Genomic DNA, 13,035 nt, shown 5'->3' with positions numbered 1-13,035 from the left:
ATTTGTCCACCCAACTCCTCCCACAGTTTTCAAGTGAGGAACATCTTATTTTGTGGAGTGTTTGTATGGGTATTGAAGATGTGCATATGGGGAAGGATTTTGATTTTCTTCCATTTTTGAAAAAATTACAGGTTATTGAACTTGGTCCATTTTAAGGAAATCTAGATTTTTAAGTTAAGACCCTTTGTTCATATGAAAGTTTGTCACAGCCTCATGATGGCTGATAATACCTGAAGCAAAGTTATACAAATTATAACACAAGAAAAACACCCTATGTAAGCATTTCACGGGCGTATTATGTATCGTTTGTGGTACTCTTGTTGGAATTTTCAAAAAAAGACAACAACAAAAAAAACCCAACAAATTACAATGTCTTACAATTCCACTTGTTGTAATCTGGGAGGCGTCAATGTTTCACAAATACATCCTGTTTTTCTCTTTCTTTTCTTTGAAGGTCAGAGCTGCAGTCCTGGTAAATGGAGTGCCTTTTTACTCTGATGCTCCTCTTAAATACAGTGGTGGAGACATAATGAACTCGAGTAAGTAATCAAACAATGCTCCTCTTAAATACAGTGTTGGAGACAAAATGAACTCGGAGTAAGTAATCAAACAATGCTCCTCTTAAATACAGTGGTGGGGACATAATGAACTCGAGTAAGTAATCAAACAATGCTCCTCTTAAATACAGTGTTGGAGACAAAATGAACTCGGAGTAAGTAATCAAACAATGCTCCTCTTAAATACAGTGGTGGGGACATAATGAACTCGGAGTAAGTAATCAAACAATGCTCCTCTTAAATACAGTGGTGGAGACATAATGAACTCGGAGTAAGTAATCAAACAATCATTGAAGTACTCATCTGTAAGAAGTACAGTTATTTGAATGTGTAGCATTAATCACTTCAGATTAAGTAACATAATTAGACAGTGACTAGCACATGTTTTACGAAGCCTTAGTTGAGTACACTGCACTTGTCATTTTATTTCGTCAGATACCTCCTCAGGGTAAAGAAATACCTAAGAAATTTTTTCACACATTTTATTAATAATAAAATTGGCTTCATTGACCATGACCTGACCTCAGGTATCTTAAAATTAACTAGAGAAGCTACTCTGCTAAAATTAAACTTTGAGTAGTTGACCTTGATTGACCTAGCATGTTGAATAAACCCAGTAGGTATGTCAAAGCTTAGCTGGCTGCCCTGTAATCCCTGATAGGCTGCTTAGGAGCTGGATTAACAAGAGTGATACAAATTTGTGCTCAATCTAAGATTTTCAGCAGAATGAAAAGTTAACTTTAATGCTACAAATAAATGACTCCATAGCGCAAACATCCGTGTATCAAAGGACCCCATTGGAAATAAGCTTTCAAGCTTTCATGGGTTATCTTTGGTATTTATGTATGTATGTATGTATATACCGAATAAACATTTTTTTTATAACTCGTTCCGCATTAGACTGAATTGTCTATACAATGGGATAGTTCTAACGAGGTTTATTTTGTAAACAGTACGAACTGGGTTAGCCAATCTTAATTAATTGTGGACAATTTGACATGTATCAAATAATCTTGGTTTAAGTGAATAAATAATCATGCAGCATGAATTAGCACGCTGTCCGATTTCCACGAGTCGGCATACACTATAATTACATTTTCTTTTACCGTAAACGACTTGTATGGATACATTAGATACCCAACTTTATGTAACAAAATTTCAGAGTATTGCGCTTGAATTTTTAATTTCTCTACAGTATCCAAAGCATTGTTTTTACAGAGAGAGCACTGATTATTTACAGCACCTATTGCCTTTGATCATATTATTAATCATTTTTATACATTAATGAGAGGTTTGGTATATTGCACCTATCGTACATCAATGGTTAAATGTTAGTTTAATATTTTGAATTTATTTTAACAACATCTACTATATAATTGATTTTAAGTAGCAACAAAGAAATTTTGAGTCTTTGATCTGTAACCTTGAAGAACAATAGGCATCTTCGTCTCATCATGGTGATCAAATGTACAAACTTGTAAGATCCTGGAGCTTATGGTCTGGTCTTTATCCTGCCTGCAAGGTTTTCCTACTAAGTGATCCTATGACCTTGACCTTGAAGAATAAGATGTCCTCCACTTGGCATAAGGTGTATGTGTAAGAAGTTTGACGGTCCTAGCTAGCCCCAATAGTTCCGTCTGTATTCTGCCTTCTAGGTTTTTTAAAAATTCCTATTCCATTATATGATACTGTGACCTTGACCTTGAAAAAACAATGTACAAAGTTGTAAGATCCAGGAGCTTACAGTTAATTTGTATTTTGCCTACATTAGGTCCGGACAGATAATGCCATACCGTAATACGTCCCATCTTTGACGAGTGTATAGAAATAATGCATGTTTATAATTTGTAGTTTATGGACTAAATGTAGATATACATACAGTATTATCACTATGAAAAATTAGCAATATGGAGTATTGGAACATTTGATATGATTCATCAGTTTGGTTTCCTGACAGATGTAGGCATGATAAAATGAAGATGACATCAGAAGGAGTTGATTTGATAGAGTATTATCAACCAACTGATAAATACTACATACGGGTAAGTGCTAGTTCACATGACATACACTCTGAAACCTGTCTAATCTGACACCTGTCTAATCTGACACCTGTGTTATAATTCATTTCATTGTTTATTTCAGTCTTTATTTTCATTCTCAATTCCGGGTGTTTTTTTTGTTTGGGTTTTGTGTGTGTGTGTGTTCTTTACACTGCAATTAAATGTACTGTCTAATATGAAACAAAATTGGTCTCTCGGAGGACACCAGATTAGACAGGTTTCACTGTATGTATATGAATACAAAAACTTTGTAGTCTGTTGTGTACTACTTGCATTCAATTAACACCTGTGACCTAGATTGTTCTAGAGAGTTGGATGTTTACTTTTTGTTGTGTACTACTTGCACTCAGTTGACACCTGTGACCTAGATTGTTCTAGAGCTCGTGTTACTTTTAGTAGAAAGATGACGTAATGGTTGCATCATTGTCTTTCAAGATTGTACTAGAAAAGTTATTCTTATTATAAATACACTGAAAAACTCTGATTAAAAAAGCTCTGGTTAGACACTTTAGACATTTATAGATTATTTTCCTAACTGGGAACTAGGCTATTGGAATTTACTATTTTGTGTGTGTGTATATTTAGTTTGACACGGATTTTGATATTCATTGTTCAACTATGGTAGGTTAGTATTTTGCCATAATTGTTACAGTTTTCTTTCAATTATTAATTGTAAATAAATCTTATCAATTTAATTTAATTGTTTGAATGCCTTTGTTAGTAAATTCTGCTACTGTATTATCAAGGGTAATTTTGACCCATAACAAGTCTTACGACGATGCATCATAATTTTCACTAAATGGTTTTGTAAATGTGTTGTTGTTAATTTGCTATTGGAAATACCTGTACATGTATTTACCTACAGCAATTAATTATGAAAACAGTATTGTCATTGTTAAATCCTTCATGCAATATATATCAAACAGTGAAAGTTTGTCCAAACTTGCATATACACATTTAATTATCCATATACCTTGTGTTTTTGTAGGCATGGGAGAGTGAAGCAAATTTGCTGTGCATTGTGGGAGGAGATGATAGGTGTTTGAATTGTGCCATTAATGAGCATTTTATGGAACTGGTGCCTGAGGAACATAAACATCGGTTTCAGTTGATAAAGTACCCTAGGGCTGGTCACCTCATAGAGCCTCCATACTCACCTCACTGCAGATATTCCTTCATTAAAGTTAAGTTTTTAGCTCACCTGAGCTGAAGGCTTAAGTGAGCTTTCCTGATCAAAACTTTCCTTTGTCTGTTGTTGGTGTCGTTGTAAACTTTTCACATTTTCGTCTACTTCTCCAGAACCACTATGCCAATTTCAACCAAACTTGGCACTAAGCATCCTTGGGTGAAAGGGATTCAAGTTTGTTTAAAGGAAGGACCGTGCCCCTTCAAAGGGGAGATAATCTCAAAAAAGACAAAAATAGGGTGGGGTCATTTAAAAATCTTTTCCTCAAGAACCACAGGGCCAGAAAAGCTGAAATTTACATGAAAGCTTCCTGGCATAATGGAGATTCAAGTTTATTAAAATCATATGTTGGGGCCATAATAGGGGATCAAAGTTATACATGCATATATATGAAGAAAATCTTTTAAAATCTTCTCAAGAACCACTGGACCAGAAAAGTGGAGATTTACCTAAAAGCTTCCTGATATAGAGTAGATTCAAATTTGTTCAGATCATGGCCCCCAGGGGTAGGATGGGGACACAATAGAGGATCAAAGATCAAATTTTTACTTGCAGATAAATAGGAAAATCTTCCCCAGAACCACTGGGCCAATTTCAAACTTAATTCAAATCATCCTTAGATGAAAACGATTCAAATTTGTTCAGATGAAGGGCCATGCCCCATTCAAAGGGAAGATAATCACAAAAATGCATAAATACAATGGGGTCATTTAGAAATCTTCTTATGAACCACTGGACCAGGAAAGCTGAAATTAACATGAAAGTTTTCTGACATCGTGGAAATTCAAGTTTGTTAAAATCATGATCCCTGGGGGTATGTTTGGGTCCACGATAGGGGATCAATGTTTTACATGTGAATATATAGGGAATATCTTTAAAAATCTTCTCAAGAACCACCTGGCTAAAAGAGTGGAGATTTAAGTGAAAGCTTCCTGGTATAGAGTAAAGGTTAAAGGTCAAAGCTACAAATCTTTCATATCCATTAGGCCTACATATCATTACAGTTGTAGAAATATTTGCATGCACGATGTTTCAAGATTTAAGGAGGTATTCTACATCATCTTAATGGCTGACTTCCTTCTAAAAGATCATGGATGAAAATATAAATATCAGCAATATTTATCTATTCATTTCTAAATTCATCACCTAGCTGAGTAGCTTAGTGGTTAGCACATTGACTGCTGAACTGTAGGTCGTGGGTTTGAGTCCAGCATGGGTTTTAATTTTTTTTCAGATTGCTTTCTACTATAACTGCATTTTGGACTAATTAACGTAAATTTGAAAGTTTTCAATTTCAAAATGTTGTTGTACATATCCTCCACTTTTCATCCATATCAAATTTCTCTGGTGTAGCATACCTCCTTAAGTGTTTATATGCACTAATATAATTTAGTAAACCTTAGATCATGCATTTTAGTTTCTCAGTTTTACTTTGTACTATTGCTATTTGTATGCATTGGTTGTGCATTGTATTTGGTATACATTATGCATGAACTTGTACACATTTTTCACCACTGAATTAAGGTAACAAAATTTGGTATAATATGATAAAGAGGTATAGGAAAACAAAAACAGTTAATTTCAAGTTTCCTTGGAGTCAAAATCTGAAACTATACATTTTAAAAGAGCAATGAATTTCCTTGAAAGATCTTTCTATTTTCTCCTTGACATCCAGCAGAATCTTTGATGCTAAAAAGGGGAATAACTTTGTTTTCACACAGTTTGTATGTATCTTTGAAGTCACAAAAAGGAATATATGTATGCTGTTCTTCCAAAGCAGTAGTGATATACACCAATAGCCCAGTCTGGTATAGGTGTTATTTAAGGATAAAGGCCTAGGCATAGAAGATATCTAGTTTATTTGTGTAATAGGGGTAAAAAATTACATTGCATTATCAGAGATGTCATAGATACAGAAATTACCCATGATTTCATTGTTTTTATATCTTCTATAACGTAAAAAAAAACCCTGAGCATTTATTCCTTCTCTATATATAATACTAGAAATAAAAATTCCATGTAATCAATATGCTGTAAAAGTGGTTATTTACGCTGGGGGTTAAGTACATGTTTTATTTATGATGGGGGTTAAGTACATGTTTATTTACACTGGGGGTTTAAGTACATGTTTTATTTACGCTGGGGGTTAAGTACATGTTTTATTTACGCTGGGGGTTAAGTACATGTTTTATTTATGCTGGGGGTTAAGTACATGTTTATTTACGCTGGGGGTTAAGTACATGTTTTATTTACGCTGGGGATTAAGTACACGTTTATTTACGCTGGGGGTTAAGTACATGTTTTATTTACGCTGGGGATTAAGTACACGTTTATTTACGCTGGGGGTTAAGCACATGTTTTATTTACGCTGGGGGTTAAGTACATGTTTTATTTACGCTGGGGATTAAGTACACGTTTATTTACGCTGGGGGTTAAGTACATGTTTTATTTAGGCTGGGGATTAAGTACATGTTTTATTTACGCTGGGGATTAAGTACATGTTTTATTTACGCTGGGGGTTAAGTACATGTTTTATTTATGCTGGGGATTAAGTACACATTTATTTACGCTGGGGGTTAAGTACATGTTTTATTTACGCTGGGGATTAAGTACATGTTTTATTTACGCTGGGGATTAAGTACATGTTTTATTTACGCTGGGGATTAAGTGCACGTTTATTTACGCTGGGGGTTAAGTACATGTTTTATTTACGCTGGGGATTAAGTACACGTTTATTTACGCTGGGGGTTAAGTACATGTTTTATTTACGCTGGGGATTAAGTACACGTTTATTTACGCTGGGGGTTAAGTACATGTTTTATTTACGCTGGGGATTAAGTGCACGTTTATTTACGCTGGGGGTTAAGTACATGTTTTATTTACGCTGGGGATTAAGTACACGTTTATTTACGCTGGGGGTTAAGTACATGTTTTATTTACGCTGGGGATTAAGTACACGTTTATTTACGCTGGGGGTTAAGTACATGTTTTATTTATGCTGGGGATTAAGTACATGTTTTATTTACGCTGGGGGTTAAGTACATGTTTTATTTACGCTGGGGATTAAGTACACGTTTATTTACGCTGGGGATTAAGTACACGTTTATTTACGCTGGGGGTTAAGTACATGTTTTATTATACCCCCCGCAACAAGTTGTGGGGGGGGGGGGGGGGTATACTGGAATCGGGTTGTCCGTCTGTCCGTCCGTCCGTCTGTAGACGCAATGGTTTCCGGGCTCTAAAGCATTATCCTTTTCACCTACCGTCACCATATCATACATATGGACTACCCATGGGATGAAGATGTTCCCTATCGATTTTGGGGTCAAAAGGTCAAAGGTCAAGCGCACTGGACATCGAAGTAGCAATATGGTTTCCGGGCTCTAAAGTGTTATCCTTTCCACCTACAGTCACCATATCATACATATGGACTACCCATGGGATGAAGATGTTCCCTATCGAGTTTGGGGTCAAAAGGTCAAAGGTCACGCGCACTGGACATTGAAGTAGCAATATGGTTTCCGGGCTCCAAAGCGTTATCCTTTCCACCTACAGTCACCATATCATACATATGGACTACCCATGGGATGAAGATGTTCCCTATCGATTTTGGGGTCAAAAGGTCATGCGCACTGGACATCGAAGTAGCAACACTCAGAAAAGAGGTAGTTTATACCAATTACCAACACCCTTTGGGAGATTGGGGTAAGCGGGGGTTATTCTTAGTGAGCATTGCTCACAGTACCTCTTGTTAAAAATTGTGAAATTCATGGCCCCTGGATCAGGGGTTCTGGTGCTAGGGTGGGGCTCTATAAGTCATATAGTGAAAATGCATTATTTCTTTGAAAATCTTCTTCTCTGTCCTTGGGTATTAAGTAGACAAACCAATAGCATGGTTATGATGAGCAAGGATGCCTCTTTCAAAATTGTGAAATTCATGGCCCCTGGGTGAGGGGTTCTGGTATTAGGGTGGGGCCCTATTGATCATATAGTGAAAATGCATTTTATTTCTTTGAAAATCTTCTCCTCTGCTGCTGGGTATTAAGTAGACAAACTAATAGTATGATAATGATGATCAAGGATGCTTCTTTCAAAACTGAAATTTATGGCCCCTGGGTCAGGGGTTCTGGTGCAAAGGCGGGGCTGACCACATAGCTATTCAATGTTTCTTCCATCCAAAAGTAAAATTCTTATATTTAAACACAAACCTAATTCAAACATTGGAAGGTTGTTACATGATACTCAGGTGACCTATAAGGCCCCTGGGCCTCTTGTTTACGCTGGGGGTTAAGTACATGTTTTATTTATGCTGGGGATTAAGTACATGTTTTATTTACGCTGGGGATTAAGTACATGTTTTATTTACGCTGGGGGTTAAGTACATGTTTATATACACTGGGGGTTAAGTACATGTTTTTCCACGTACATCCCACATTACATGTGGAGGAAAATATGCAGAAATGGAATATAATATGTATTGTATCAAATATTTATAACTATAAGTGTGGGGGAAATCTACGCGCTTATGATGTGACCGCATGATTAGTGTAAATTTTCTCCAACACGTAAATAACCACTTTTACAATACAACGAATTGGTGAAGTTATAACGTTGATTAATGCAAAGAAAAATTACATGCACATGTTCTCGCTGTAGATTCCATCTTCCATAATATGACAACCTTCCTTCTTTTACTTTGATTAATTGTTATTATCCCCCACGAACTAGTAAATATTTGGCTACCCACGAACATTGTCCTCTTCGAACATTAATGATACCAAAGTATGTATTGGATTCCGTCTTCTGTAAGACAACCTTTCTACCTTTTACTTTGATTTGTACTATACTATAATAATCATAATGCTTTAATGGAGATACTTATCCTTTTACAGGTTCCAAAGTTTTGTGGGGAGGAGAAACAAAGGCCCACAGCTATGCACAGGAAGATTCATGGAGGAGGATCCTAGAATTTCTTTCCAACCAACGAAAGTGTGATAAACTGACCAACCACTCCCTACAAACAGACAGTAAATTGTGAGACAAAGAGTGTTGATATTGTGAAGCCATGGAATCGTAGTGCTACTTTAATATATAAGAATTGTTACAGACCTTGAAACATACTACTACACCAATGAACCGCTTCATTGCCGTTCTGTATTCAATGAGAACCGTTCCTTTCCCTCATGAAACCATCCTATTCCCAAGCCAAAGCATTTCGTTCCCAAATTGAAGCAAATTGTTTATTACCATCTGGATGATTGGACATGAAGTCCACGCTTCAGGAAAAATTAGTTTCCTTGATATTCCTCTCAGGGTCTTCAAGTGTCAAAACAGAACTTATATGTAGCATACCATCGATGAATTCACTACAAATATAGAAATAATGCTGGCACACCCTTACCAAATTTAAACATAAAGTACATGTACAGTATATCATGTTTGTAAACATTCAATTTAATTACTATGTATGGTTTAATTTATTTCACCCCTTTCATTCTACTTTAAAATTGAAACAGATAAATTATTTGTTAAATTAAACTTTATTCCCCCTTCTCTCTTGTTTTTCACAATTTCTCCGAATTTAAAAAGAGTTGAAAGAGTCCGAAATGCAGAATTTGAAATTGAGGTCAACTGTTCGTTCCCATCCTAGCCTAAAGTGTTTGATTCCTGCCCCAAGCTGTTTGTTCTCCATTTTCAAGCACCCCGTTCTCGATAAGATTTGTGCGGATTTTACAAAAACCATTCCTCCATCGTTCATTCCCAAACCATCCACTGGTGTTGTAGTACGCTTCAGGGTCTGTATGTTGATGATACAGTGACTGCTTTCTTTGAAATGCTTTGAATATGGGTGACCAGGAAATTATACATCATGATTTTTGAAATTTACTTCTCTGCATGTGACAGTAATTTATACTGATAATTGTCAATGGAAATTTCATAAAATTCTTACCTCTTTTAGAATATGTGCAAATATACATTTGTTGAAAAATCTCCAACATGTATCAGACATTTTCTTCAGAAATGGTGTAGTTGTCTTAAAATGTTCTATGGTTCCTTTTTCAATTGAAGTGTTAGTAGTACTGTACATGTGTATCTGAATTATTTTTAGAACATTAGGAGACAACATTGTCTTGAAATAATGCAATTATTGATAATGAAGTATCTCCTAAATACAAACTATATTGATGATTTGTTGCCTGATGCAGGTGTTGTCTGTGATGCTATTTTGGGTATATTTCATACCTGTGTTATGAGAATACTCTTATCTGTGAATTTTATATGTTACAATTGCAATTTCAGCTATTTTCAAGATGAACATCTGCAATGAAACTAACATAACAAGAGTCTCTAAATGATATGGAAATAAGCACAATAAATCTCCAATGAAATAAAAGCAGATTTCATTCAGAAAATGTGAAAAAAATCTGGAGTGAATAAAAAGCTGTGTACAATGTTTCCTTTACATGTTACCGCATGGTTTTACATGGAAAATTCTCCACATGTATGTTTTATATATTTATCATTATGGAAGGTAAATCTGTATATTTTATATATTGTATACTTTTAAACATGACATGTTTGTAAAACACAATGCATGCAAGTCTGGCCATGTTAATTAATTAATGAAATGCTTGCTTTGTTGTTTTATTGGGTGATAAAGGTAGCAAGCATTGCAGAAAAAATTCATAACTCCTGTTAGCGGGTTATGCAAATTTTTTCTGCAAATGTTAAATTGCTACCTTCATCTCCTGATAAAACAATAAAGAAAGACATTTTATTGTTTATGTTTATATATAAATATCTTTTTATTGTTTTTACAAAATATGAACTAGAATTACATGTATTAGTAAGTATTAAAATATCATATCGTTGACCCAATCAATACTTTAAACAGAACAGCCAAATCACCCTTTACCTTGACGACACTCTCTATTTGGTAATTAATGAATACCGTATATTCTCGCCTATAGGTCGATTCACCTATAAGTCGGTTGTATATTTTAATTGTAGCCTATTTTGGAGGGATTTACCATTGACCGGCTTATAAGTCGGTATAACTTTTTTCAAGAATCGGTGGACATATCAGTCGGATATAGAGTTTTGGACCAATTTTTAGCTCCCTAAAATCCGACTTATAGGCAAGTATATACGGTATGCGAACAGGTGGTACTAAAACACCAGATCGAACTAGTTTGCAACATACATGTATTCATTGTCACATATGAAAACATTCTCAATTTCAAAAGAAATGTACAAGAAAATATTCTGTGAATGTAAATGTATTGTAGTTAAAGTGACCTTAATGAATGACCAGGACCTCTTATATTCGCACACCACTGACCTTGACCTTTTCAGATATGGAGTGTCTACCTTATATACAGTTTACAAGTTATGACCAATTAGACATGTACACTTAAATGTTCATAAAACTTTGAAGTGCATGACACATTAATACATGTTTTATTGCAGTTTCCTTGTATAATACAAATTCAGGGTTTTGTTGGACTGGTCAGTGATTTTATTTAATGTGAGATCTATACCTGTTCACTGTTTGTATTGTTAGATGTACAAATGCTGTACCAGTCCATAAGGATTAAAGGGCATGTAAAACATGCTCCTGAAAGGTTTGCATTTTGTGCTATATATAGTACATGTATTTTGAATTTTAAAACATGAGTGCATTTCACTATATTTACATTTCCAATGTTTTTGCCTTTGATGCATGTTCTTTACAATTTGTAACATAAGCCATTTCCTCAGGAATAAATTTACATGTAGTTCGTGTATTTTAACGGCTGGGAATTTCAACAGAAATGAACGTAAAATGTAAGAAATGAATTTCATTTTTGAAAATACATGAGGATATGAACTGCAGTGCATCATGCCAGGATACTTTTCACAAAGTGCTGATGCTTTTCATGAAGTAGGTCTGTGTGGCACATTGTGTTTCATACTTTCATGTATTTTCAAAACTGAAAATTATATCTTTTAAAAATGTATACTGGAATCAAGAGTGTAATTGTAATGGTTTATTGAAATACTTCTGTATGTTTAGGAAAAGTAAATAAAAAATATGTTGTTTGTATCAATATGGATGTACAAAGATCATGTTAAATGAAATTTGTATCCAAGAATTGTGCATATTCAATATCATGAGTGGAGATATATGTTTGCGTAACACTATAAAAATTTTAATTGACCAATGGTCAGTATATTAAGTTACTTAGCATACTTAATTCTGATAAAATCCGGCCGAATTGAACTAAGTCAGGTATACCCGGTGACGCGCTTAGAATCAAGTGACCCAGCTACAGTACAGTAAAAAATGTTGACCTATATTGTATAAACATTATTTGGCATAGAAATAACCAACACATCTACAAATCATGTTTATTTCAACAGTGTACCTGGATTAAAAAAACATATCTTATAATAAGCCACTCTCGACACTACTGTTTCCAAGGATGCCAGGCTTCAACCGCCTTTGCCTATAAAAATTTTCCAGCTCAATTGGCTTACCCGGTGGGATGCGTGCACAATACCGGCTCACAATCAAGTGTGTCGCCGGCCATCGCTGATTATTCCGAGTGTGCCAGATCGTTAGAATCAAGTATGCTAACTGTTGTCACTTTTATGGTAACAGTTTTATCAGTTTGAAGAATGACTCTTATTATGAGATATTAAAAATTCCGAATTTACACATTTCAATGGACTTTTTTGTTGTTGAATAAAGTGCACGTCTAGGGTACAGAATATGCTTTTCTGGAAATGCATGTACATTAGGCATGTTCATGTGTGCATATTTCAAGATCCTTCAGCAGACCAGATCTGATAGACCTTACAGTGTGCAAGATATGATCTGGACACATTTTTATACACCTGTCATTAGACGGGACGTATTATGTTATGGCGCTGTCTGTGCGTCTGTCTGGCTGGCTGTCCATCCATCCCGGGTCCTGTTTTCCGGACTATTTTCCGTAACAGATGCATGTACAACTTTGAAATTTGGTCACAATATTTCCCTCAAGAATTGTAAGAGTGAGATTGCATTTCAGCTGGATTGGTCCATCCTTGACCTACTTTAGGGCTATAGGTAGGTCAAACAGTTTTCCGGACTTTTTTTCTTTACAGACAGATATTGCCCTGAAATTTACACATAAACTTCCTTTCAGAGGAATATAAGTTGAATTTGCATTTCAGCTGGATTGGTCCGTCCGTCCGTGACCTACAT

At 35.3% G+C, this 13,035-nt stretch overlaps 1 pseudogene; it reads left to right on the top strand.

The window, feature by feature from the left end:
- LOC125649731 (bile acid-CoA:amino acid N-acyltransferase-like) overlaps positions 1–11,581 on the top strand; it is a 28,357-nt pseudogene extending 16,776 nt beyond the window's left edge.
- The last annotated feature ends 1,454 nt before the right edge of the window (positions 11,582–13,035 follow it).

Source organism: Ostrea edulis, chromosome 5 (genome assembly GCF_947568905.1).
Source record: "Ostrea edulis chromosome 5, xbOstEdul1.1, whole genome shotgun sequence".
Classification (NCBI taxonomy): domain Eukaryota; kingdom Metazoa; phylum Mollusca; class Bivalvia; order Ostreida; family Ostreidae; genus Ostrea; species Ostrea edulis.
This window is presented reverse-complemented; position numbering and strand designations above follow the sequence as displayed.